Below are 25,716 nucleotides of genomic sequence, written 5' to 3' on the forward strand. Positions count from 1 at the left end.
CAAGTTAAACCATCATATTTGTCTCTCAGTTGGACTGATGTGTACTTTTGAATATAACAACAGTTTTCACTACATTTCCATGCTAGTCAGTACTTAGCATCTATTGCTTCAAAAAGCTATTTGAAACAAATACTTTCACATTACTTTTGTTCCTGAATGTCATCAGACTGGGAACTGAGTCTCTAGATTTTTGGAACATAGCATGGCCACCCCAGGTGGTACCTGCCACCTTCTATTTTCTGCCTGCCCCAAGAAAGTGCTGTGCTAGACCTGGAAGCAGGCACTTGTGACAGGACAAAAAGTAAGAGTGTTTGTGGTGGTTTTAGTTTGCAACTGTATGGAAATACTAATTTTGTCCCATGTTGTTTTCTTTACATGTCTTCACCCTTTCCTTATTCGGGAGACAAGTGGTGTTCATAGGTTCTTTTGCTCTCAGTCTTTATCAATTGAAACAGCTTTTACAGAGTTCTGCAGCACTGAAAGGTTGCCCTCATCCAGGCTGTGCATCGGGGGGATCGCTGGCTGTGCCTCTCGCTGCTGCTCACGGGGCCTGTGCCGACACCGTGTGAGCCGTGCCGGCCGCTGGTTCCCCTCAGCGCTTTCCCTCATGCACAGCACCGGAAACAAGAAAAGCTCCTGCTGCCATTTTTGTCCTTCTCTCTGCAGCATGGCTGGCTCAAAGCGGCTAAACAAACAAAGTTCACTGAGAGCCATGCTGAGGCAGCAAGCACCGCATGCTGTTGTCCTGGTTCCGCTGATTTTCCGGCCCCACAGTCTCAGCCTCGTGGCTGCTCCTAGACCCAGCCTGGCAGCAGCCACCTCTTGCCCCTGCTGGCTCCTGTCCTCAGGGCTGCTCCCAGCACCAGCAGAGCCCCTGGTCAGCACGGCCCAGCGGTGCTGCTGAAAAAAGGAGCGGCGGGCTCCACCGGGAAAGGGCCCAGCCCCACTGGGAAGGGGTCCCAGCGGCCCGGCAGGACGGGGCCCAGTGGACTCCCTGGTGAGGGGCTCGGCAGCCTGCTCAGCACCCCTCAGGGGAGAAAATCTCAGCTGGGCTGCATGGGGCACGCCTGGTCTGGCCACGCAGGCCCAGTCCGACTGGCACCCAGTGACATCTTCAAAGCTGGAAGCCAAGAGAGAGATTTCCAGGGCTTGCCTGTGTTTAAAATGTGAATCTCACAGAGGCGGACTCAGCTTCTAAATAGTTTAATAGGTTGTAAATTCCCAGAGCTAGCCAGCTACTGGTTTTTTTCAAGGCACAGAGGAAGCTCTTAGCAGCTTCTCTCAGAAAAATAATTTCCATGGGTGGCTTCTTCCCTCCTCACCAAATGTCAATTAATGCAAAACCAGCATTAATGTCAGTTATCAGCAAAATCAGTTTTGGAAGGACACTATTAGTCAGCCTTCCTGTCAGCCTTCGCTTTTACTTTCAGTGAAACTGTTGTGGCCTCTACTGGATCCTCTATCAGGAATCTGTGACTTAACTATGGAGCTCTTTACTTTTCCTGGAAGTATCCTGCCATGTCTTGGAAACCCCTAGAGCTTCACAAAAGAGGAAGTATTTCTACCCACGAGAAGGAGAATGCTTAGGTGGAAGCATCTGGTTGTAAGATGCCCAGTAAATGGCTTCATAGGAAGGATGGGTTTTCATCACTCTGACAGTCAACAAAGATGTTTCTTGGGTAAACACTGCCATGGTTTAATTATCTTTTAAAAAGCTTTATTTGCCTCTTCTCCAATGTCAAATGAGGAAAAATAGAAAGGCTAAGCAAAGTCAATAGCAGTTATTCCCCACCCCCATTACTACCACATTATAAAGGAATAATCCAATTTATATTTTCCAGGGTATGTAACAGTCAAAGGCAGCAGATTGTCAGGCTTCTGTAGCCATGTACTGCTTCCTTAATAGAAATGAAAAGGCCTTGTGCCATTAAGGATGTTTCTGTGTGAGTTTATTTCAACAAGTTTTGCAGCTGCCAATGATAATGAATTGAAATATTTACCAGAAAACAATGGGAGAAACAGGAAAAGTACATACTGAGGAACAGTGTGGAGGAGTCTCCCAAGAACTGATAGGTTCTGGAGATCAGCAGTCCTTCTGGATTCCCACGAAGGTCTGAGGCAGGGCTGTATGTGCACCTGGTGAAAGAAGGGAAAATCAAAGAGGCTTTCCAAACACCTGTCTAAAACCTATAAATTCTGCCACTGTAAATAGTTGGAACTGGTCTCCCAGCTTCAGGGGCACTCACCAGTGAGTGTGTGCAAGTATGGATGAGTTTGTTTTTTACAATCACTTAAATCTACAATACTAGTTTGGGTCTCTCTGTCCCAGCACTGCTTATCTTCCAGAGGAGTGTGGAGTGAATTCTTTCTTTGAACCTATTAGTAGGTATTGGGACCTTATAGAAATAAATTAAAACATTCTTGAAGGTTCCTTCTGGGTATGAAGTGGAACAGTTCCTTGGAGAGGAATCAAAAGCTGAGTCAGCCAAGAGAAAACAAACCTTACAAAAACCTAAACCTTTGGGGAAAAGCCAGATTTGCAATTATTTCTTAATGTGTTAGGAAGACAGATACTAGGATTTGGGTCAAATTCACTTGAAAATTTAATTTGAATAATCTAGCTCACTTGAAAAAACTTATATCACTATAGAAGCCTGAATTACCTTGAAATTCACTGCTGTTACGTAACAAGCATATTGTACCATATGCTTACTTCATAAATCTGTGTTTTTCTGAAAGGAAAAAGAGGTCATCTGAAAAATTTTGTCAAATAACATATATGTGTCTGTGTTGGGTATGACTGTATCTTCAAGCTGTGTACGAGATGTGGTATCTCCACATGCTACAGGGTTTAAAAAATCCCATCTGCAAAACAGACATGGCTGGGGGAAACACAGACCTCCCAGCAGGCAGGAGAAGGCATGGGAGCAGCATGTGTAGGGGAAGCACACCCTGACCAGCACTGCAGGCATTGTTTGCCTGGGTGTCAGAAATCCCAATTCTGCCTTCAGCTGATGCCAGAAGGCAACATGCAGCAGCAGAAGGGAGGCTCATCATTAACTCTATCTTTTCTGAATATACAAAAGCAAATATCCATGGGGTGTTTGTGGATATAGGAGATGCGTAGTCTTTCTGAAACTTCAGGAGCTCTCTGGGATGGAGCAGCTCCACAGTTCACTGAAGACAGTAGAAGAAACTGGTGCAAGATTGGATCTCCTGTAGGCTGGGCATCTGAGAGCAGCTTGAGACTCTCAGCTTGCTACTGTGTGATAAAACTTTTATCCTCTTTTAAGCACAGTGAACTGGCTCATGATTACCTAAAGTGTGGGCTCACACTCCCAGCCGTCACAGTGTTGCTGGGGATTTGTGAATTGCCCTAGTAAGGCAGATTAGTGGCTGAAGCAATTGGTCTCTTCACCTGAGATCAGACTTCAGTGGGTGAGAAACTGCAGAGAATCTCCCTCTTCAATGGCTGTTCCATTTTCCCTTGCGCTGGCAAATATGCTTGTTAGCATGTTTGAAGTTAGGGGTTTTGTGTGAAAGCACATGTCCAAGGTTTATCTCACACCCACAGCTGACTGCTTTCTGTAGCCCCCAACATGATGAGCCTGTTAGTGAAGGCCAGTGAAAGATTCAGCCTCAGGACATCTGCCTGTGCACTGCTTGCCAAAAACTGGATAGAACTCCAGTTTTTATAAACTGGTGGTCTTCATATCTTATAATGTTTATCACAAAGCTGGGTTGTTTGAGCAGTATGTAGGGTAGAGAGCCAGACTTAATCCCTTCTGTGCACTCTAAGTGTGCTGAGCCACCCCACAGCTCCCGATCATAGCCAGATTTTACAGTATTCACAGATTTTCTCATGTCCCAATTGATCACTGTGACCTAAACAAAATTAAAAAGGAAACATTCATCTATTGTACAGAAGTTCTTCTAGAAAAAGCTATGCAAATTTAGGGTATTGGGATGTCCAAAATCCCCATTAATTTTTAGTCTGACTTTTTTGATGCTGGCTTCATCAGTGTATTTAAAACAACTGAGAAACTGAGGCTGCAAGCCAACTTCAATAGCATACTGGAAGAAGAGAAAATGGCTCTTATCTTTTGATGTGCTGGTTGCTGCTACGGAGCTATTGTGTTTTCAGGATTCTGGACAGCCTCAGAGGGTCATTTCATTAGGTGCTGTCAGTGTTTCAGGACCTAAATAAATGAGCCTTTAACTCAGGAGTTGCCCCTGTGGAAACAAAAAAAGAAAGAGAAAATAGTAGTATAACAATAATAACAATAAAAATAACAATATAAAAAAAATTGTTGCTGTTGCTTTGTTGTTATTACTGTTGCTATTCTTATTGTTACTATTTTGATTGTTAATTTTAAAGATAAAATTTTGGAGATGTGGAGAGGGTGATTGATTTGATTTGGTTTTTGCTACAGAGGGATTTATTGTTAGGGCACATACAGAATCTGCAATACATCAGTAAAACTGATGCTGATCATTTCATCCAGGACTGGCAAATCCTGGTACTTCCTTGTGTACCTTTTAAATGTAAGCCAGAGTTTCTTGGTTTCTTCTGTGTGCTTTTGTGTGTACTTTTGTTTTTCTGCACCTTAAAACAAAATCAGATTTATTCGTTCTTCTAAGCTAGTCCTTCCTTCAGGGAATGACAAATTTTCATTAGGAGGAAAGCCCTGCAAGGAAAACTTTGCAGAAAAAAAATGCCTTCTCACCTTGGTGGCAGCATGTAGAAGAGGCAAGTGACCTGGAGCTGTGGGGCAGAAGGGAGCCGTGATTAAAATAGTTCCCTGCCCACTCACCTCCCCCCTTCCCAGATAGATCATCCAGAGCAGAGGAGATCAAGAGCATCCATGGGAGAGGGAGGAGGAAAAGTCTGTGCCACTGAAATTCTAACTGCACCCCCTCCCGTCTCCTCCTGACGACTTACAGCCTTCCTATTTCTTGCTAAAGGCTGGTTGCAAAGAGTTAAACTATTTCCATATGTCCGGTTCCAGAGTTTGTAGCCTTTGGCAGCCCCTGTTTCATCCAGCTGCAGCTGCTACCTGTGTGTTCCTGGGACGCCCACCCGTGCACGCTGGTGTGAGCGCCCAGATCCGCGTGTGCACACACGTGTGCTCTGACCTCTGGGCCAGGACCCCACCGTCATGCCAAACCCTCTGTCCTTCTTGGGGGAGAGACTAATTCAGAATAATTTCTTTCCCCTCCTTTCTTACACTCAGAGCTGACCATGGATTATGTCAAACAATATACAACTGAGAAGAATGCAAATAAACTTAAGTCCGTGTAGCCCAGCAATGCAGCTAGCCGCCCACTTGCGAGATACTAAACTGGTGTACACATGATACACAAAGAGCGCTGGCTAGTTTCACCAATCCCTTCAGACAAAAAGAAAAAAAAAAAAAAAAAAGAAGAAAAGACCTGATCCTTGTCTTTATATCAGTGAGGTTGGAGTTCTTGCTAATAAAGGAGCTTTTCCCATGATGCAGTGTGATAAGGATTGGCCTACATGTAGCCCAGCAAGCCACTGCTGATGTTTTCTTGATTAGGTGTCTTATCTTCCATTGAGCTGCATCTGATGAAGGTTGCTGACAGCGTAATGGCAGGAAAAGCATCGGACAGCTCCATAAAATGGCAGCTTTGCTATGACATGTCAGCCAGGACCTGGTGGATGGTAAGTTGGTGTGATAACCTTTTTTTCCTCTCCCTGGAAGAGTTTTTTTTTTTCTTTCCGAACTCCTCCTTCACTGTTGCAATGCACGTGCTGTGAAGTTCAGAGCGCACAGTTTGCAGCTCCAGCTCAGTGACTCTTCAGAGCTCCGAACCTCACAGTGAGATAGATAGGGTTTCTCTGCTGCTGTAGGGGCATGGGCCTTTTCATTAAAACAGCAGCAAGTACAGCAGGGGATTTGTCTTTTTCTTCATTTTATTTCTTCTCCTCAGCTCTCTCTCGTTTTTCTTTTATCTTTTTTCCTTTTTTTTTTTTTTTTTTTTTTTTTAATTCCTCCCCACTCTTGCACTCTGTGAAATGCAAATTTTTCAGTTTGCCAGGCTAGTTGGTATGAGAACGTGGAGGTGGAAGCAGTCACGGAAAAAAAGAAAGCAGCCTTGTCATCATGCTTTTGGCTAATTGTTCTTGAGTTGGTCTTAAAAATAGAGCAATCTGCCTCTTTATTCTGTTTCCTCTGAATAATTATTTAGAAAGTGTATTGTATCATGTTGTGAGCAGCCTCCTAATCACTATGCAATTGTCCCCCACGCTTCTCTTTAATTTGGAGTCCTCCTCCCTACCAATGAATGCAGTAACTGGAGCAACTACTGATTAATATGCCGCTTGTCATAATTAAATTTAGTTAATGAGGATATGCATATTCAGTCCATTTTTTCTTTGTTTGGATGAGCATGGCTTTTTTGTTCATATTTATACAGCTGCAAATGAAAGCGGAGAGCTGGAAAAAAAACAAACCTTTCTGAGCTCAGGGAAGGGTGGATCCTGAGAGACAACTTTTTTTAATGTTACTAGGCAAAGGAGCCCAAAACTTTACTTAATCAAAACAGTGGGACCAGGAGAAAGTATTCTGGGAATGAAAAGCTTTTCTCCTCAGCAGAACTACATGAAATTTTCTCCACATACGGATTTTTTCCCTTGTGGACAATGGTCTCTTGTATGCAATAACCATGCCATGAAAGGGACATTTGCCTGGCTTGCATTCCATTATGAATATTAATTTCATTCTTGGGTTGCTTTGTCTGGTGGCATATTTTTATCCTTTTCATTCCTTCATTGATTGCCTTTGCTTGTTTGTCTGGATAATTATAATGCTTTCTGCATGCGCTGTGTTTTTACAATTAGTACAGTGCTGAGACAATAGGCACTTTATTCTTGGGCAGTGGGTCTGTGGAGCACCAGTGGAGAGCACATCCCAGTGCCTGGACGGAAGGCAGGTTTCTGATTATAACTGCCTTCCTACACTGCTTTGCAAGGACTTCGTTATCTTTCCAAAGGTGGATGTTGATACGTGCCTTCAGTGAGAGTGTCAAACCTGAAGGGAGTATTTAATTTAAATTATGCTATTGCTTGTGATTGTTTCTGTAGTTTCTGAATACAGGGAAGAAGAATTGTTCTGTCTTTGCTACTTTTGAACTGCTGGGGTAACTTTAAAAAGAACAGTAGAATGTAGATTATGAAGAGCAGTTTTGTTAACCTGTTATTTTGCCGGGGGTTACACTGTTTAGTAACATCTTTCAATTCATGTTTAGATCTTTAATCAGATTTTCTTCTTGTAATTTTGTATATTATTGAGAAGATCTGTTAAAGTGACTGACAGATGTTTAGACGTAGATGCTACAAAATGTTTGCATAGTGTATTTCCTTAATATTGTGTGTACTAAGGCTTGCTTTTATTAAGGAGCACATCGTAAGTTTAGTATAGTGTTCACTAAGTATAGCTTTCAGTGAGATGGCATTGCTTCCAAAGGGAAAAGAAAATCAATACTTTCACTGCAGTATTTTATCCTGAACTGTAATCTGTAAAATACATGTAATATAAATGTTCATTGTCTTGAGCGTGTATTTCATGCACACTTTGGAAAGGAAGTTTAAGAATGCTTGAGTGTTCTCTATGAGTAAAAATCCAATGATATTTTAGCTCAGAAATCTATTTTGCATCATATTTCTAACTTAAAAATTCTCAGCTGTGAAATCTAAGACAAACCTGTGTACAATTCTAATTGTTTTCTTTCAGAAAAGAAAAACCTCACACTGCAATGCCATACCATGCAAAAAATACTATCACAGAGTTTATTATATACTTATTTACAGTTAATTCCTATCCAAAATATGCAGTGTAAGTAAAACATTAAGACTTCTGAGTGGAAAAACAAGGAAGACAGACTTCTTCATCTTTCTGCTTCTGTTTTTCTTGAATAATTGTAAACACAGAATTGTAAATGCCTTATGAGGAATGGTAAATATCGTATAAGATGGTTACTCATAGTTATAAAAAAGTTAATTAACAAATGTTCTTATGACAGGCATCATTATAAACTTGGTGGGGCTTTATTACACATAAGCTGTCTATAACTATTTTTCAGTGTGTAAATATTAGTATCAAATTCCATTTGAAAAAACCTAGAATATTGGCTTTTGATAATTTTAAAGTAATTACATTCAACTATTCTCATCAAGAAAGACAGCATGCTGTCTTTCTTTTTAAACAAAGTAGAATTACAGTGCTAAGATTTTAGGGTGCTTTTTGTTCCCCATCTTGCTGTTTATTTCCTTCATATTCTTTTATTTGGCTACAGTAACAACATGTGGTTTGTCAGGGAACAACCAAACAAACATAAATTATACACTCTCCATCTGTGTTCTCCTGAACACAGACATATTTACTAAAACACAAGAGGGCAAAAGTTTTACTGAGAATGCAATAAACAACCAAATGCAAACAAAAGTAAACCTTTAATATGCTAAATAAGTGAATATATAGAAAACTGTTAACTCATTATCCCTTTCTTTCAGGTTGTGTAAATATGACCATCTTAGTTCTGCATCCTATTTTTACATTAAACTTTTTGTTGAGGGAAAGAACATGAAGAGACAGAATGTGTTTATGAAGTGCTGTTCAGTACAGTTGAGAAATAATCTAGAAACTTTTTTTTGCTGTAAAATCTCCATTTACAAAGTGAGGAGGAATGCTGATGAGGGTGACTGAGAAAATGATATCCATAGAAACACTAGATATTTTTTCATTGTCCCTTCATTAATGACAAATGGCTAGTTTGGGATTATAGTCATAATTATGTTTTGTGCTTGACTTCACAAATTTAATAATTCATTGCTTTACAGATCTCAAAATCAAAATCTAAGTAGCTATTTACAAAACTTTGTAACATTGCTTATAGGCTGTTGGGTTTTTCTTGTGGGAAAAGGTTCCAAATACTTACACCCAAGACATCTATTGAAAGCTATTTTGTTAAATCTGTGCCGAAGTCTGAAAGATGTCTCTGGTTTCCAGACCATTTTCATGCAATTCTATAGAGGGAAAATACATATTCTAAAGAAAATCTCTCCTTAATTTCAAAGTCCTATTTTTGTACACAAATTTACATGCATCTGCAGTAGAGATAATGAAAAACTGTCTATTCACTCTTGAGAAAAAAAATATTGAAGTCACAAGTTTTATTAAGAACAGTGTAGAGACAATGAAAAGCTCCTGATCTGTTGTAAATACTGGACATTTTGTCATGCTTAATGGCTTGATCTAATGATCAAAAACATCATAAAAAAATTTTGGAATAAAAAGTCTATCAGTACAAAGTTTATCACATCGAATTATGGCTGTATTAATAGGGCATATGATCCCAAGTAGAGGTTAAAATAATAACAATTTAGATGCCGTATTTCAGCATTAAAAAGAATTATTCCAATCCTAAATTTATTAGTAAATCCAGGTTTTAATGTACTTTTTGGTTTAACACAAATGTTAATCACATTCCAGGGGAGTTGCAGTATGTCAATATTTTGCAGCAGCACATCTGTGCAGTTTTCTAATTTGGATTAAAATGATATTCATAACACAACAACTCCATCAGTTGTTCAGATGTACCGCTTGTTAATGAATCCTTTGTTCTCAATAATGACTTTTAATTAAATGATTTAGAAACAAATGTCAGTATAACTGTGGACATATTGAACATGTTGTGCTTATTCATGGAACTAGAACAACATATCTTAATTCTATAAATATCAGGGGGAGGAGTGGGTAAAAGGATATAAGGTTATATCCATAAGCTGTTCAGTTCTCTTTATATGAATGTGCCAACAGCATACCACAAGACCATTTACTAGCTATCTAATGGTTATTCTGACCCACAAGACATCTTTTTGAAGAAATGTTTGTTAGGCATATGAGACATTATAAATATAGACTTTTTAGTTCTTGTTCGGAACCACTGCATTTCTGTCTATAAAAAATATTTGGTTCAGGTACTCCATAGAATTGGACAACTCAGAATAAATTTGTTTAAAATCAGAAGGGTCTGTATGGAGAACTGTAAATACTGGATGCACGTTCATCTCTATTGTTTAATGTTTTTTTGTTGTGGAATGGGGGGAATAATCTTCCTTCATCAAGGAAAAACACAGTAGCAGTGCACATACATTACACACATACAGCATGCACTAATGTAGAATTAAGATGTTGATCACTCTCAATACTCCTTCATTGATGACTTTAAAAAAACATGTCCCTTTAGCCAAGAAAAATATATTTGTGCTCACTGACAAGCACATATTTCTCTAACTCCTCTCTGTCTTTAGACCCATTTTAGGAATATGTTTCCAGTTAGAGTTGCTTCTGTGGGGTGTTTAGCAGTTGCAGCACCTTCTCGGCAGAGTAACTTTTTCTGCTTGTGCTTCATACTTTTATCCAGGACGCTGGGAATCTGCTAGTGCCTTGGTTTGTCTTATCACTCTGGCAATGTTTATAGTTTTCTTACATTGGAAACTGCTTGTCAGCAGTACTATGAACATTAGTTTGTGTGAAGGTGTGCTCATAACTGTGTGTCTAAATGTGTGTGCACTGTGTTGGCTTAAGGCGTCATTCAAAATTCACTAAAAACAGGAGAAAGCGAATATGTAATTCTAAAGCATCACTCTACAGCATGTAAAATGCAACTGTACTTTCAATAATGTGTTTGAGATTCACACAACTGTAGTATTCAAGATGTAATTAGCACTGATGCTTTGTGTACCTATTAAATTATAGTTTTCCTTTTTAACTTCTCTGAACATGTATTATGACTGAGGAAATGTGTGTGCCAACAAGGCTATGGCACCTTGCTGTAACTGAATCTTCTGTAGGACCTACAGAAATTCTGCGCAACTCATAATAAAGTTGCTTTTTCTGTTCTGAAGTTGTCAGTTGATTCTTTCATTTTTTTATTCCCCACAGATATTTGATTTCTTTGCTTCTTTTTATAATTATTATGTGAAAAAAAGTTGTTTTCTAGTTGGAATTTATGGTCTTCAATATTACTTGATGATGACTGAATTCAAATCATGAGGAAATAAACCTGATTTTTCCATGTTTTGATACTAATAGACTGAAAATTCTGTCAAAACACATTTACTCTTTAAGATATATTTTCAGGATCCCTATGTGAGACAATAGACTTAGGATCTTGAATGAAACAAAATGAGGAGAGAAATGGAAGAGCTAAATTAAAGACAGTTGAAGCTTTCTGCAATTTAATTTAGACATAGAAGTTACTCACAGAAAAAAAGTGAGGTCATTCCTTTAGTAATTGAAAATAAGAGATAGTTAGGTGTTAGCTACAACTGGTACTGAGACTATAGCATCAAGACAAAGATAGTTTGAAGAAGAAAGAGCTTCACTGAGAACAAATAAAATCAGTTTTTTCAAATCTTTATGGCCAATAGGATTAGAAGCTATCTTTGATTTTCTTTATGAACTGCTAATAGCAACTTTAATACTTTGTGCTGTGATGCAGTGATGCAATTAGCTGTCTTAAAATTTTACTACTGCTGTTCAGAATTCAAAACAAAACCACACCATCAATATTTTAACAGATCCTTTACTTTGCAATGTCATCAAAATGTTCCTCTGAATGTTCAATGTAATCCAGAAATTTTTCTGAACTTGCAGTAGTATGCAGTGATAGATCTATGTTGTTAAACACAGGTTCAATGTCAAATGTCACATCTCAGATTGTCATTGTCAAATGTCAGTTTCTCAAAGATATTCAGCACTAATGGGGAGATTTTCTATGTAGCACAATTTTAAATGATGACTCACTTAGGGAATATAGAATAATATCTTCTACAGGAAGTGAACTTAATTCTTTTTAAGTCAAGGAAAGATTGTACTTAGATTGGTTAGACTAGATGTAAATTTTCCCAGTGCTCAAGACAATGTGACAGAAGGGTTTTCATTTCTTCCATATAATAAGGACTTCTGATTTATTCCGTGTAATCAAATTGAACCAGTAGAGTTATGTCATCTTTCATTTGGGGCAATAAATCTGCAAAATAAAGTTGTTACCAAAATCTGTTATCTTGAGAATCACGGATACAATATGGGAGAAAAATTCCCCTTAAAAATATATAGAGGATCCAACTGAATTCTTTAATACTGCGTCTTTAAACTAAACCAGTTAAATACTTGAAATGCTTCATCTTCCTATTGTGCCACTTCCAAGTTCTCCCATTTAACCAGTCATATTCCATTTGCTCTGGCTGACTTGTGTTTGTTTGCTCTAAATACCTTTTACATGTTTGAAGAAACACTGCTTTTATAACACCTTTAAAAATAATCTGTTAAAGAATATTAAACAAAACTCTTTCATCAGATAAATCTGACTTTGCTTGTTCCATGCAAGAAGGTGTCATTGTGCTACCTGACAGTAAAATTTTATAGAGTTTCAGAAATCACCGAGATTTGTTGCACCATCCTGGAAGTCTGATGGGATTTTTATCTCTCAGAGCATCTCTGCAGACACACTGATGTTTCTTAAGCAGAGCTCAGCATCCAAGCTACAGCACTGTTCCTGCATGGGTGTTTGTGAATCAAGGCTTTCTCAGTGGAATCCTTGATTACCAGGGGGGTAATGGTGGTCTGTTTTCTACTGGCCACAATATTGCTGTGGTCTGTTGTTACATCAGCCGTCTGATGATGAGAACTGCTGTCTTGCTGGCTAGAGCAGCAAGGCAGCACCCTTCCATGCTAAGAGAGAATACGGTCCATATTAGGTCTGTATGAATACCTTGTTAGGTTTCTTAGCCTGCCAATCAAATTTATTTTTGAGTGCACTTTATTAGGAGAAGGTATTAAATGTATTTGACCAAAGGCTGCCATTTATCCACCCAACAGCCATGGCAGAGGCAGCAGCAGCACTGGATTTCTCTTTACACCTAGGCTTGAATCTCAGCTCTACAAGGGTATAATGCAGTCCTAAAGCCCTAGAGCTTCCCATACTTGGTACTGATAATCAGCAAGTTTGAGAGACAGGTAAGGACTCTTGGGGCAGAATCTGAACTTGGTTAACCATTTGCTTAATTCAAATTAGTACTGAAGTTTTCAGCAGCAATTTCAGTTCATTCCCACCAACAAGGGTTTCACTTTAATCCTGTTAATGCTGTGTCTTGCTACAACTTTATGGTGTGACTTGTCATAATTATCTGTTCTTTTCATTGAAATCAGTTACAAACCTGGTAATTATTCCAGAGGGAAAAACATTATGGGTTTCTCTTCAGCCTGAGACTGTTTTAGATGACAAGTAATAGTCATGAGAAAAGAGGGAAGTTCTTTTAATGTTTCTAAGGTAAAATTACACTGTGGTTTTTGCTGCTGCCCAAATAATTGGTATAAAATCTTACCTTAGTGCATGCAATGTGGATGTTTTAATAGTAATGATAGATAAGTTCTGAATTACTAAAAAGTTTTCCCCGAAGTTCATATCATACAGTGATCTTCATACCACTTCATTCAGATGTGTTTTTCATATTGCTACTAGAATTATTTCAAGTTATCTCATGAAAAACTTATAGGAAGAATATAATTAAATCTTCATGTCCTTTCACAAATCAATAAGCAAACTTGATGTATCATTAAGTGACAGAATCTCTACACTTGATAGCATATTGATTATTTAGGTCCATTCAATTGCCTAATCAATGCCTTTTACCACAGCAGAAATTGTAAAGGGCTTTTACTCTGAAAGATGTTTTCTCTTCTTGGACTGAATGATTTTCTTTACATGGTATACTTCCTGGTATTTTTGATACTGTGTTTGTGAGTCCCTACATCCCAAATGATACTAATGTGTAATTAAAAGTTTTCTGGTATGTGATGTGAATTTTGTCTCCTCCTTGGCTAATTTTAGTGACTACTTTAATTTTCCTTACACATTGTCAACAGCAAAATAATATCCATACAGAAATTCAATATGTGACAAGCGTGGAAGGGAAATGGGTCTTAGGCAATTTCTCAAGTAAAAGCCCTGATTTCATCTTGCTCCAGTTTAAACTGCTGCATCTAGTAAGACCCAGTGAAGTCAGAATTGGAGCTCACCTGTTTCAGATTAGGTATCCTAATAAATAATTTTTCCAAAGCATTTTGGAAATCACTTAGATTTTTCCATAAGCTCTCAAATGAGTTTTATAACACAACAGTCCTATTAACATTTGTTGTACAGTTTATATGCAGATATTTTTAGATTAGTTTCCTTTTGACAGCATATAACATCAGATCTAGAGTGGTATTTTTCTGCATAGTTTGCAATAAGAAACTTGAAAAAGTACAGAAGAAAATCTGAAATGTGCATTTTGACTATAAATAGAAAATATAATTGTCAGTTTAATTTACTTTTTTTACTTCACATATTGTTGCTAAACTTAATTAAAACTGAATTGGGTATTTGAATGGAGTGAAAAGAAGGTTGTGTTCTGAAGGATATTGAGGTAATATTTCTTAGTAAATTCCACAACACTGGCAGTGCCCTCCAGTACACATTTTTATACATCTGATGCACTGTGTAGGCCAAGAGTGAGCTGTAATACTACAGTAGTTTTTGATATGAGGAAAGAAATTGTGCAGAAGTATTTTGCTGCTACTTTGTGTTGTCATCCAAGATATGGATGGTGATTTACCCACCCTTTACTGCCCTGCATTTTACAGATTGATCACAATTGCTACTTGTATCTTGCAATCAGGAGGTTATGATGAATGTATCAGAGCCTTTATTTTTTTATCAGCCTACTACATTTTTGCCAACGATAATGAACTGTCAGGGTGTGAGATGAGATTAGAGTTTGGGAGAATGAGTAGACCTGTACACTAGGAGCATAATCTAATCAAGCAGAACATAACAATGAACATGTTACAGGAGCTTGACATGAAACAGGGACAAACTTGAACAGGCTGGTAAATTGTGTACATATACAGAGCTGCGCTTTGTTGTTACGCTTTAAAGATTAGCAGTCTTGGTGGTACCATGGTCATTATCACCCAACTTTCCTGCCTTAGTTTGCCTGTGAACGGTTAACTCAGGCATGAGCCCGATGCTCTATTTTCCACACGAGATGCTTTTTGGCAGCACATTGTTTTTATATCAGAGCAGCAGGAATTGCAGCAGCATGGTGTGGGAAACAGACTCAAAGTGTAAGAGCAAGCAGGTATGACTATAAAGTGCATAATCTGCTTCTGTAGGAAGAGAGGAGAAGCTGGGTGACTGATGGCTTTCTGAAAAAAAAGAGCTGCTCAGGTTTCTCCTGCATTCCAGGCTGGACTGGAAGAGAGAATTCAGGGTTAGCTGTGAGCCACAGAGTACTGATTGCTTTGTAATGGAAAAAATTCAATTACGTGAAATATTAGACTCGTCTCTCTGTCTTAGCTCTACTCAATCTATTTAGTCAGGAAAAAAATTGAAACTTCTCAACAGATGCCTGGCTGCCTGGGTACAGAGAGGAAAATCATAATTTGTCTGTAATCCCTAATGCAAACAGTTGTTCATTAAGAAACAAAACTAATGTAATCTTGATGATTTGCTTGGATTTCTACTCTATCATGGTGTTTTGTACAGCTGGCAGGCTAATGTAATTTTACTTAGGAACCCAAAGCAATCTGGTACTCAGACAACACCATGTAGATTTAGGGAAATTTGGGGCTCAGATTAGCATAATACTAACTAATCATGAATATAATTTGCATTAATTAGAGTATTGGGGAAAGATGTTTTTTAAATGGAAGAAAATTGAAAGAAAGATTAAGGGCAAGGGCTTACAAACCTAGTTTTGCTTTATGCAAGAATATAACAGATGATTTCTGCTATAATGCCTAATATTTTAATGTGTAAGTATTAATTAGAGTATCAGCGAAAGATTGTTTCTAATTGGAAGAAAACTGAAAGAGAGATTAAGGGCAGAGTTTATGAATCTGCTTTTGCTTGATGCCAGTATGCAGCAGATGATTTCTCCTATAATGCCAAAGAGCTTAATCTGTAAAAGATAGGGTGACTAATACACTACACAGTAGAGACACTTCAAGGATTTTTTTTTTAAATTAGGCTCATTTCAATCTAAAAGAGAACTAGATAGTGTATGCTTACATCCATACTATTACTAACAAACATAAACTAGTTAGGTAAGAAAAAAAAAGTATCTGAAGGCATATGCTGTAAGTTAAAATGTAATTGACCCTCAGTGTTTCAGCATTTGGTATAGCTGTTTTCTTAATAATTAAAGTATGCCTAGGTTATATGAGTATATATGATGCTTTCTTCAGTAAAAAAAAAAGGGGGGGGTTCACTGTATATACTTTAGACTATGTTAAAAATATACTTTAGGATGCTTTATATTTTAAGGCTATGATCCAGATATGCGACGTTTCTCTTCCTGTATTGGGGTGTTCACTCAAAGCTTTGTGAGCAGATATTACGGCTATTTAAAATACCAGATTAGGAAAACTATTACAAGGCATGCCTTTGCTTACAATTTTTTTCTCAGTAATTCTCTGTACTATTATTATTATTATTATTATTATTATTATTATTATTATTATTGTTGTTGTTGTTGTTGTTGTTGTTGTTGTTGTTGCTGCTGCAATACAACAGTGTAGTATTCCTATTTCTTCAGTAGCACCAAAGATTTCTTGGTTAGATGATGTAATTTCAAAGTAATGCCTAGTTAGACACTGAAATTAAGGTACAATAGTTTGTAGTAGCAGATCTAATTTGGAGGAGTGTAGGGATATTATACTGGGGCAGTGTTTTGTGTATACCTCACATATATTGCCTGTTCTTACAGGACCTGTAATTAAGACATGTATTCAGTGGGAGACCTAATCCAAAATTTAAATCAGCCTTTTCCTCTGGGAAACTTCTGAAATTGTTTTCTGAATGTAGCATGAACACTTTCTCAGCAATGTGAAACTTGTTTAGGCTACATTCTGAAAACATTTTTGTTTTGTGAAGGCTGCTGCTTCTTAAATGTAAACAGTATGCACTACTGTAGGTCAATATTGCCTTCCAAGAAATGCCTTCTGAGGAGCACCACACCAGCCCACTTAACCAGTTGTAGATATTTTTATAAGCACTGCAGAGTGCTCAGACAATTAGTAGCTGGATACATTTTTATTTCATTTTTACATAAAGCCTATGTTGATATTGCTAGCATTTAACTTTAAATTAAGCTTCTTCTGGTGATGATCTACCAAACTAGAGAAATTGGATGATGTCTGTTGAAATTCAATACATAAATATTTCCCAAAAACATAACTGAGTGAAGAAAAGAAAGTTATGTTTCATAATATCATATAGGAGTAGGGGTTGTATTTGACAATCTCCCTGTTCCTGCAGGCAGCCCAATGAGTAAAAATATTAAGGAAATGCTCTTTTCAACAGAAAGAAGGAAAACAGACTGTCATTTAAGAGAAGGCATGACTGAGTGCATCTCCTTTGGTCTCTGACTATAAAGAGAAAAAAATAAGTACACCTCTTGAATACTGGTCTAAGTTGTCATTATGAGAATATCTGCAACATGTATGGCAGCATAATCTAAAAGGCTTTAAACATAATAAAAGGCTCTCTGAAAAAGAAGCAGGTTACTTAATCAGGTTTATGTATTTTTAATTTAATTAATTTAATTTAATGCATAAATTTATGTATTTTACACATTTTTTAGCTTTGTAGATTTCTAATATATGGCTGTAGCTCCCAAAATTTTTCTTACCCCTTTCCCCCTATATTTAAGAATAATTAGCTAGCCTTCTAACACATATTATGCTACATCCCTGAAATATTATTTAGTTTGGCCTCTTTAGCAGAGGACGTCTTATTTTATTTTACCATGTATGCTAGAAATAATAAATATGGGGCTAGAAACTCAGGGAGGGAGAAATGGGTTCAAATGGGGCAGAACCAAAATGGGGGGGTGCTGAAATAATTCCTCTTCTAATTGGGCACTATTGTAAAAAATCCCAACTTTTAAAAACTTATAAAATATTAGAAGTCCTGTATCACGTGTGCATTTTGCCATATTTGCACGTGGAAACCTCTAATTGAAGACATGTCTTTATATTACTTCCTATATTAATATCATCTTGAAAGTGTGTTGTTTTGTTTCTAGATTTCAAAGGTGTCAGTGTGATATCTATCTCTCACACTGAAACCAGCTTATGCTATGTGGAGCATATCCCCCTGCCCAGTGTTGCAGTGTGTGGTACATGTGCAGTCCATGGCTGAAGCACGAGAGTATGCCCCAAGAAATCTGGGCACTATTGCTGAATCTAAATTCATTAGCACTTCTGCTTTGTGCTGAGTCCTCCTGCCAGGCAGAAAAAGTGTCATAAAGCATCTTTCCTTAACTGTTAATAAATGCATACAGAACAATCATGAAAGCTTGCCTCCCTAATGACAAACTACTATATATATATGTATATATATATATATATATATATATAAAGCAGTTAAGGAAGAAGAGGCATAGGAACTCTGAGTTCCTGAAGTACCCCTAAAAGTAGACAAGACAGGAATTTTGATTTAAATAAAATTTAATGTCAATGTTCTGTGGATGAATGTGCAAGTAAGAAGTGCCAAATTCCTTATGCCAAGTCTTACACTGAACAGAAAGATCACTTGTTCTGAATAAGGGGAATCTCCAAAAAACTTCCAAGATAGTGATTCTTATAATATCTATAACCCTATCATTCCTTTTCTCTGAGCTGAATATGTGGGAAACACAGGAAAATATAGTGGCTAAAAATTATGAAATGCTTACTTTATGAAAAGGAGTAGTATGTATATTTTTCAAGTATTTTTACACATATTGTGGATTTTAATTTGGCCTTCCTCTCTAAATTTTCCAAGCTTCAAGTACTTTCTACTTCAGTAGAAATCAGTGAAAAATCAGTGAAAGATGAGTGAAAAAGGTTTCTGTGTTTGTTTATTTACTTGTTAGAACTGAAAAGGGGGACAGTGGGAAGGTGGGAGGTAGAAAGACAGAGAACATGGCTCATAGTTGGGCAGACAGTAACTTATGTTATGTAGCAGCATGTTGCTCTCATATCCAGGAAAATATAAGGAAATATTAAATTCTCTGCTCTGCCATATCTGAAGTAAACAGATACATAATCAGAGATTGCAGTATTATTCTCTTATTGCAAACATACCAAGTGGAATCAGAGACTACTCCAAGAAATTTAACAACTAGAACAGAAAGTTAAATTTAGAGGATGTACTTTTCACCTGAAGGAGAATGAAGGTGGTAAATTGTGTTTCCCAAACTGATGATATACCCTGATATATCATGATATATTATCTGCTTCTTTCCTTGTCCACCTGTTCAGCCTTTTTCTTATTTAATCATAAAAATATATTTGGTCTCTATTTTAGATTAAGCTTTTATTGAAACTGTTAATTTTCTGTTGAAAGTTTTGATTGGAATTATTTGGCCTTTGTGAGAAAAATGTTGTTTCAGTAAGAATTCCCAGGCAGCTCAAATCCATGCTTGGATGAGAAGTTTGTAAAATCTTTCATCACTGATTCAACATTTAAATGCGAAGTATTTATGGTATTAGGTTGCACAACATTCTTATTTTAGAAGTATCTCAGTCATTCATAGTCAGATCTAAAAACATATTTGAAGTCGTAGCACATCTTTTAAGAAGTTCAGTGCTTTCTATCCTAGTGTCAAAGAGTAGTGGGAACCTAACAGTAAGAGATGTGATCAGACAACAGCAAGCAACATTTTAAAAAACATTTTAAGAAATTATGGTTCCTCACCTAGAAGCTGAGCCCTCACTTTTGGGGCAGTACTGGTTGTGATATATGTGCTTTTTGGCACTACAGTACATTTTGTTGCTTTACTCCAAGCCACTCTTGGAATTAAACAATAATACCTAGCATTTTGAACTAGGACTTAGTTCACTGCACTTAACATACTGATATATTCTGTCCTCTTTGGAATGGTAATGGGCTTGGCTCTCTCAGAGTATAAGTTTAATAAAACCACTGCTTGAAACAGAGGTACTAAATCTTGTTTGAAACAACTGAGGTGAATGAATGTTTTGACAAAGGGATAATATTTATTACTTTACTTTCCAGGAGCTCTCAGGTTTGCTCATTTTATTCTTGAGATAGAATGTCCATGAATCAACATCCAACTGTGAATCCCATGGTGATAGTCTAATAATAGCAATCACTACAGCTTCTACAATTTCACCTGATGATTTTTCCTGGAGACAGACCAGACTTAAAGCTGCACCAAAACATTGCTCTTGCTCATTCAGAGTGGTGCACAGGGCGGGATTTATCTGGTGGTGACTCTTTGCTGTGGTGTAGATATCTACATCTGAGCAAATGGCCATAGCCTCCCTCTATAGTTAAAAGATACTCCAACAGTGGAGTTTAGGGAAGGATTTCTATCTTTAGCAGACATCTCAAGCAGGATACCTAGATAGGTATGTTCTTTCATATGTAGGTTAAAGGTTTGTCCTTTTGTTCTGTTGAGTGACCATCATTTTAGGTGTTGATTCATACAATTTCTGCTGCTATCTATAAAGAAAATTTCATGGTAATTTCAGTAAATTTATCTCAGAAATCTCTGAGTCTCTGTAGACTAATGTCACTTTCTTCTAACTCTTACTACATCCTTAAAAACTGGCTTACTTATCTGTCTGCTGTAGTTTATATGGGCGCTGCACTGAGGAACATTTCTATAGGAACTAAATGATTTTGACTTCAGGAATGTTTTGGTAAGGGAAAAAAGGGACCTTTTGTCTGCATTTCTTCTATTAAAGATTCATGAATATTCCACATATTTACATCTACATATATTTCTACATATCTTTAAATCTGAATGATGTTTTTCAGTAACTTGGGGTGTTTGACTGCAGCTATTTCACTGCCTGTGTTTTACATGGTCCCATGCTGAGTTGAGGTTTATTAGAGGAAGAGTACTTTTAAACTGTGTTACTGCATTACACAACAGACTTAAGGAATTCAGGTTTGCAAGAAACTTGAGACCTGCATGTAATACAAGATTTTGAACTGCCTACAAGCCAGTTAACCCTCACCAAAAAAGGGACTGAAAGGATTCCTGTTGGGAAGACTGTTTTTCAGGAGTACTTCAGGAACTTCTCTAATTAATCTGAAACTTGAACTAACAACCAGGTGAGTAGCAGCATATATTTCAAAGACAAAGTCAGTTTGCTCTCCATTTCTGCCAAGTTACTAATCACAATGACCAAGTTTATCACTGCTTAAAAAACTAGTTAATAAAGACTATGTTCTTATCTGTGCTTAGAATAAGATTAGAAGCTCTCCTTCTTTGGACTTCTTATGACTGAGGATGGGCAGTTGACCACATGCAATCAAACACACTGATTCGGAGAAGTGATTGTTTTCTGAAAGGCATTTCCAAGCTGGCAAACATTTGTGTATCCTCTTAATTTGTTTTTGAGTGAAAACTGGTGCTCTGATGTTCTGCGAACCCAGAGTCCTTATCAGTCCTGTTAGTATTATCTGTTGTTATTTTTATTTTTAGCACAAACTCACAGCCAGAACTGTTCATAATCACCTCATGACTGGCACTAAGAAGGATTCTCCTCCCCCACTCCCCCCTTTTTTTTTGTCCTAGCCCTTTAAGTCTGTTGGGAGAAAATCAAGGTCTGCCCTTGTCAGAAAAGCACTGGCTGCTCCTCTCCCTCTGTTCCCATGGCACAAATTACAAAGCCGTAGGAGACTATGTCCGTTTAGAGAAGAGATTAAAAGGGGTAGGATTACTTAGGCTGGCAGGCAGGTGAGTGAGAGAATAAGAGAATATACATGACAAATATAAATGTTCCAAACTGTAAGAAAGGTGACTGACTTATGCCACTGCAAACTGGATTAGATGATCAGGTGTTAGGTTCCTTCCAGCTGAGCCATTCTACTCTATTACATTATGCCTACCTGAAGTGGCACTCAGTGAAATGGCATACAAAATATCATGAGAGATACACACAAAAAATATTTCATATGCTATGTGATTAATTAATAGAAATCATGCCTAAAGAATAGTATTTGACAAATATTCATTGCTTACTGAGCTTGCTGAGTTTAATAGTGAAATTAGCAGTAGGATCAAGAATGACCAGACAGCCTTCAGTTCAGAGTTTTCGTTTTTATTATCACAGATAAATTACATGTTTTAGTTACATCACAATGCTGTGAAATACATAATGTTTTATAAGCAGAGAGAGGTCCATCTTGCAGATGGATAATGTGTTTATACTTCTATTTGTCTGATCTACTTTTACAATTATTTTCTACATTTTGCTGTGTAGTTAAGAAGTGACCATGTCCCACTTTTTTTTGCTGCCTCTATTGCTAGCTATAATAACAGTTTTTTCATCTTCCAAGCAATTAATAAAAGAAACATTTCTATGAAGACTAATTACATAAAGAAAAATACAAAAAAAAATAAAAACTTGAAAAGTAGAATAATCTTTAAGGTCTTACATTAAAAGCTATAAAAACCTCAGGCTTTTAGATGGTGCCTAATCAAATCTACACTACATCCTAAGTCAAAGCTGGTGATATGCTGATGTTTAAGTGACATAATTCAGAAATAAATCTGATTAAACTGGAATAGTTATATCGGCATCAGTGTCTTGAAGACAATGAAGCCCTCTGCCTACTATAATATGAAACATTCTGCAACAATAAGTACATCAAAAATGCAGTTTCCAGATGCTGTGTCCTTAAGAAAAATGGTCCTGTAGATCTGGGGAAGCAGAATGGAGCGCATAAGCCCAAAGAGTCAAGTTCTTTTGCTGCAGAACTTCTCTGCAACCACAACATTTTAGGTTGTCCATGTCTTGTTTTCTTTAAGTATGAAATTGGAAATCCCTCTGTCTGGAGGTCACAGGTTGATGGTGTGGCTTGGCAGAGTAGAGGCTTGATAACCTGAAGAAATAAACCACTGAAACTATGAAAAACAGGGTACTCACTATTTGTCTGATGTGAACAAACAATCTTCTAATGTATGTTTTTATCTGCAAGCCTAGTACAATGTTTGTAAATGAAGTTACTTCTGGACATTGCTGCCATTCCCAAATATGCTGATGACACCATTCCTGTGGCAAGGAGAGAAGGGCAGGCCAGACCTACTCTCAGTGGCACCATACAATTTCTTCTCATTTCATGAAGAGCAGAGGCTTGGACTCTTCCTTTGCTTTGTGTGTAGCCTGTGGACCTTCAGATGGAATGAAAGCTATTTCTCTCCCAGCAAAGTTTGATATAGGCAAGGTATTTTTGTCTTAGTACTGCAAGAGGTGTGTATGAGTTGCTGTTTCAGATCACTGCCCTGAGGCTGGCACCAAAATTAGGCTGGGATGTAGTACCAGCTATTTAGTGTATGTTGCCCAGCACCAGCAGTGATGCACTCTGGCAGTTTGTCAGCATGACTGGTCACATTTGCTGTCAGAATACCTCTGTATTTCATTTGTATTACCCTAATTTGTCTAGTGTTCTACTGTCTGACAAATTTCTCCCTCCTTGATAAATATTCACGAGGAAATTTACTAAAACTGAGTTTTGGGTTAGGTTGTGAAGTTTCACTGTCCTAGTTCCTTATGCATGGAAGAGGAAGGGAATTTTGTCTTAAATCTTGCTTCTTTTTTCTCCTACTTTACATGTGCATTGTGTAGTTTTTTGTTATTCAGATAATTAATAAGGGCCTATTATTCTAATACTTCATTGCCTGCGAAAAAGGGGAGCACAATTACTCTCATTTTTAAGGAGAGGCTTGATATTCATAGAGAAATTAGTTTTATAACTTCTGCCCTGTCCTTAAACTGAAAATTATACAGGAATTCCTTTATTAAATACAAAGAGATCTCAGAGAATTCAACTACTACTGCCTTTGCTACCAATCTACAGAAAAGGCTCCTATTCATATAGATAGCAAAATGAAAGTTAAAAGCAACAAAGACAGTATTGATTCAGTTGTATCAAGTGACCTTAGTTCAGGTCTCTGATGGCTAATTCTGGGACCCTTCTGATTTTATCATGCATGTTACCTTTTTTTTTCTTTGACTAATGTTTTTTTATCAGCATGCTAGACAGGATGTAATTATCTTGTCCTTTTAATCCTCAGAACAGCACAAGCATTGCTGTTGTATACATACATGTGAATGGACTGCATATTGTTTTTCTAATACTTAGATTGGCTTCACATGTGTCTTTTTGCTTAGGACATAGCAAAGGGACAACTTAAGGCACTCACAGATAAAAAAAACAAACTTGTCTTTTTTCAGATGTTCCTTTTATTAAAAAATGTAGATGTCATAGCAGACTTTTTTTGGAACACAACAGACTGTGACAGGAAAGAGATGCCTACATACTATTGGCAGCAACTCCTTTGATTAAGGAAAAATGTATTTTTGCACAGGTAATGTTGCATGTAGCTTTTTCATCTATAGAATAGATAGAAGATGTGTTAGGTAACAATAAAAGGAATTTGAACATGGCCGCCTGACAAAACATTCTCAACTCTGATTTCTCCGAACGTCTGCTAAATCAGAAAGCATAGTTGCACCAGTGCAATCTTTTATAATGGAGCTGCCAAGCAATTTCTGATGTAACAATGCTATGCTAAGGGTCATAGTGAGGGTGCAGAATCTACTCTAAACAAGCAGAATCCATAGGTGATGGCAGCTTATCATTGCTTCCTACTCACTCATTTTGAACATCTTTGTGCATATGGGCACCGACATGTTTGGTCTCAACTTCTCTGTGACTCTGAAACCCATCATAACTTAGAGTACTAACAGTCAGAAAAGGTGCAAAAGTCACTTGCCCCTGCTGCACATCTAGGAAACTCCCAGGACTACAGAGTCCTCCAAGGCAAAGACAAATAAAAACCTGTGTCAGTGCCTATGGTGATAGAAGAAGAACATGTATAGCTTGAGTATGTAAGAGGATCTATAGCAGCAGAAGGTCACTAGAAGGTCAGCTTCAATAACCCAGGAAATTTCTCTCAGCCATGCTTTTGTAATAATTTTCCTACATTTGCCCATCTTTATAAACCAAATGAATGGGTGTTTAAACAGTATTGCCCAGAGTTTCAGGGAAACAGCCATTTGTTCCTCATTCATCTTCATGTTTGTTTTTCTACTGATTAGATTATTAACCAGTGATCTACCTGGTTCCAAGGAGGGGATAAATGTATGCTGTTTAACACTAAGCTTGTTTGTTTGCTCTAAGTGAAATACAGTGAAGTCCTCATCTATTATTAAGAGCTAAGTGATATAAAGCTACTAGTTTAAAAGTGGAGCTGATACTACGCATAAAAAGCACAAATCTTTGTGTTTAGAGGTATAAATCAGAAATGCAGAAGGAACATTAACATCTTTCTGCAGTCAAAATAAAATTGTTTTATGTGTGTGTGTGTGTGTGTGTGTTTGTATGTATGTTAAACAGGAATCAGTAAAGTTTTCTTGGTGGGCTCTTTGGACTGATTCAAGACAGGGTCAAGACATTAAGGAATGCTCAGTGTCCAAAAACCTTTAGAAAAGCTGGGTAAAAAAAAAAAAAAATTGGTCAGGGACTTTGAGGAAATATTGGTGAAGAGTAAATTAAATAAGCTTAAGAGGGAAGGAGAATAGGACAAATAGGTCTCAGTTATTTTGCTGTGAAAGT

The 25,716-nt window shown here is 37.4% G+C and overlaps 1 long non-coding RNA gene across 1 annotated transcript; it reads left to right on the plus strand.

Annotated features, from left to right (window-relative positions):
• The first annotated feature begins 5,561 nt into the window (after positions 1 to 5,561).
• Positions 5,562 to 10,932, plus strand: LOC147648431 (uncharacterized). Its single transcript, XR_015280292.1, has 2 exons — positions 5,562 to 5,686; positions 6,442 to 10,932. It is a non-coding gene; the product is annotated as an uncharacterized LOC147648431 (long non-coding RNA).
• The last annotated feature ends 14,784 nt before the right edge of the window (positions 10,933 to 25,716 follow it).

The sequence above is a fragment of the Cyanistes caeruleus genome, chromosome Z (genome assembly GCF_971803275.1).
Source record: "Cyanistes caeruleus chromosome Z, bCyaCae1.hap1.1, whole genome shotgun sequence".
NCBI lineage: Eukaryota > Metazoa > Chordata > Aves > Passeriformes > Paridae > Cyanistes > Cyanistes caeruleus.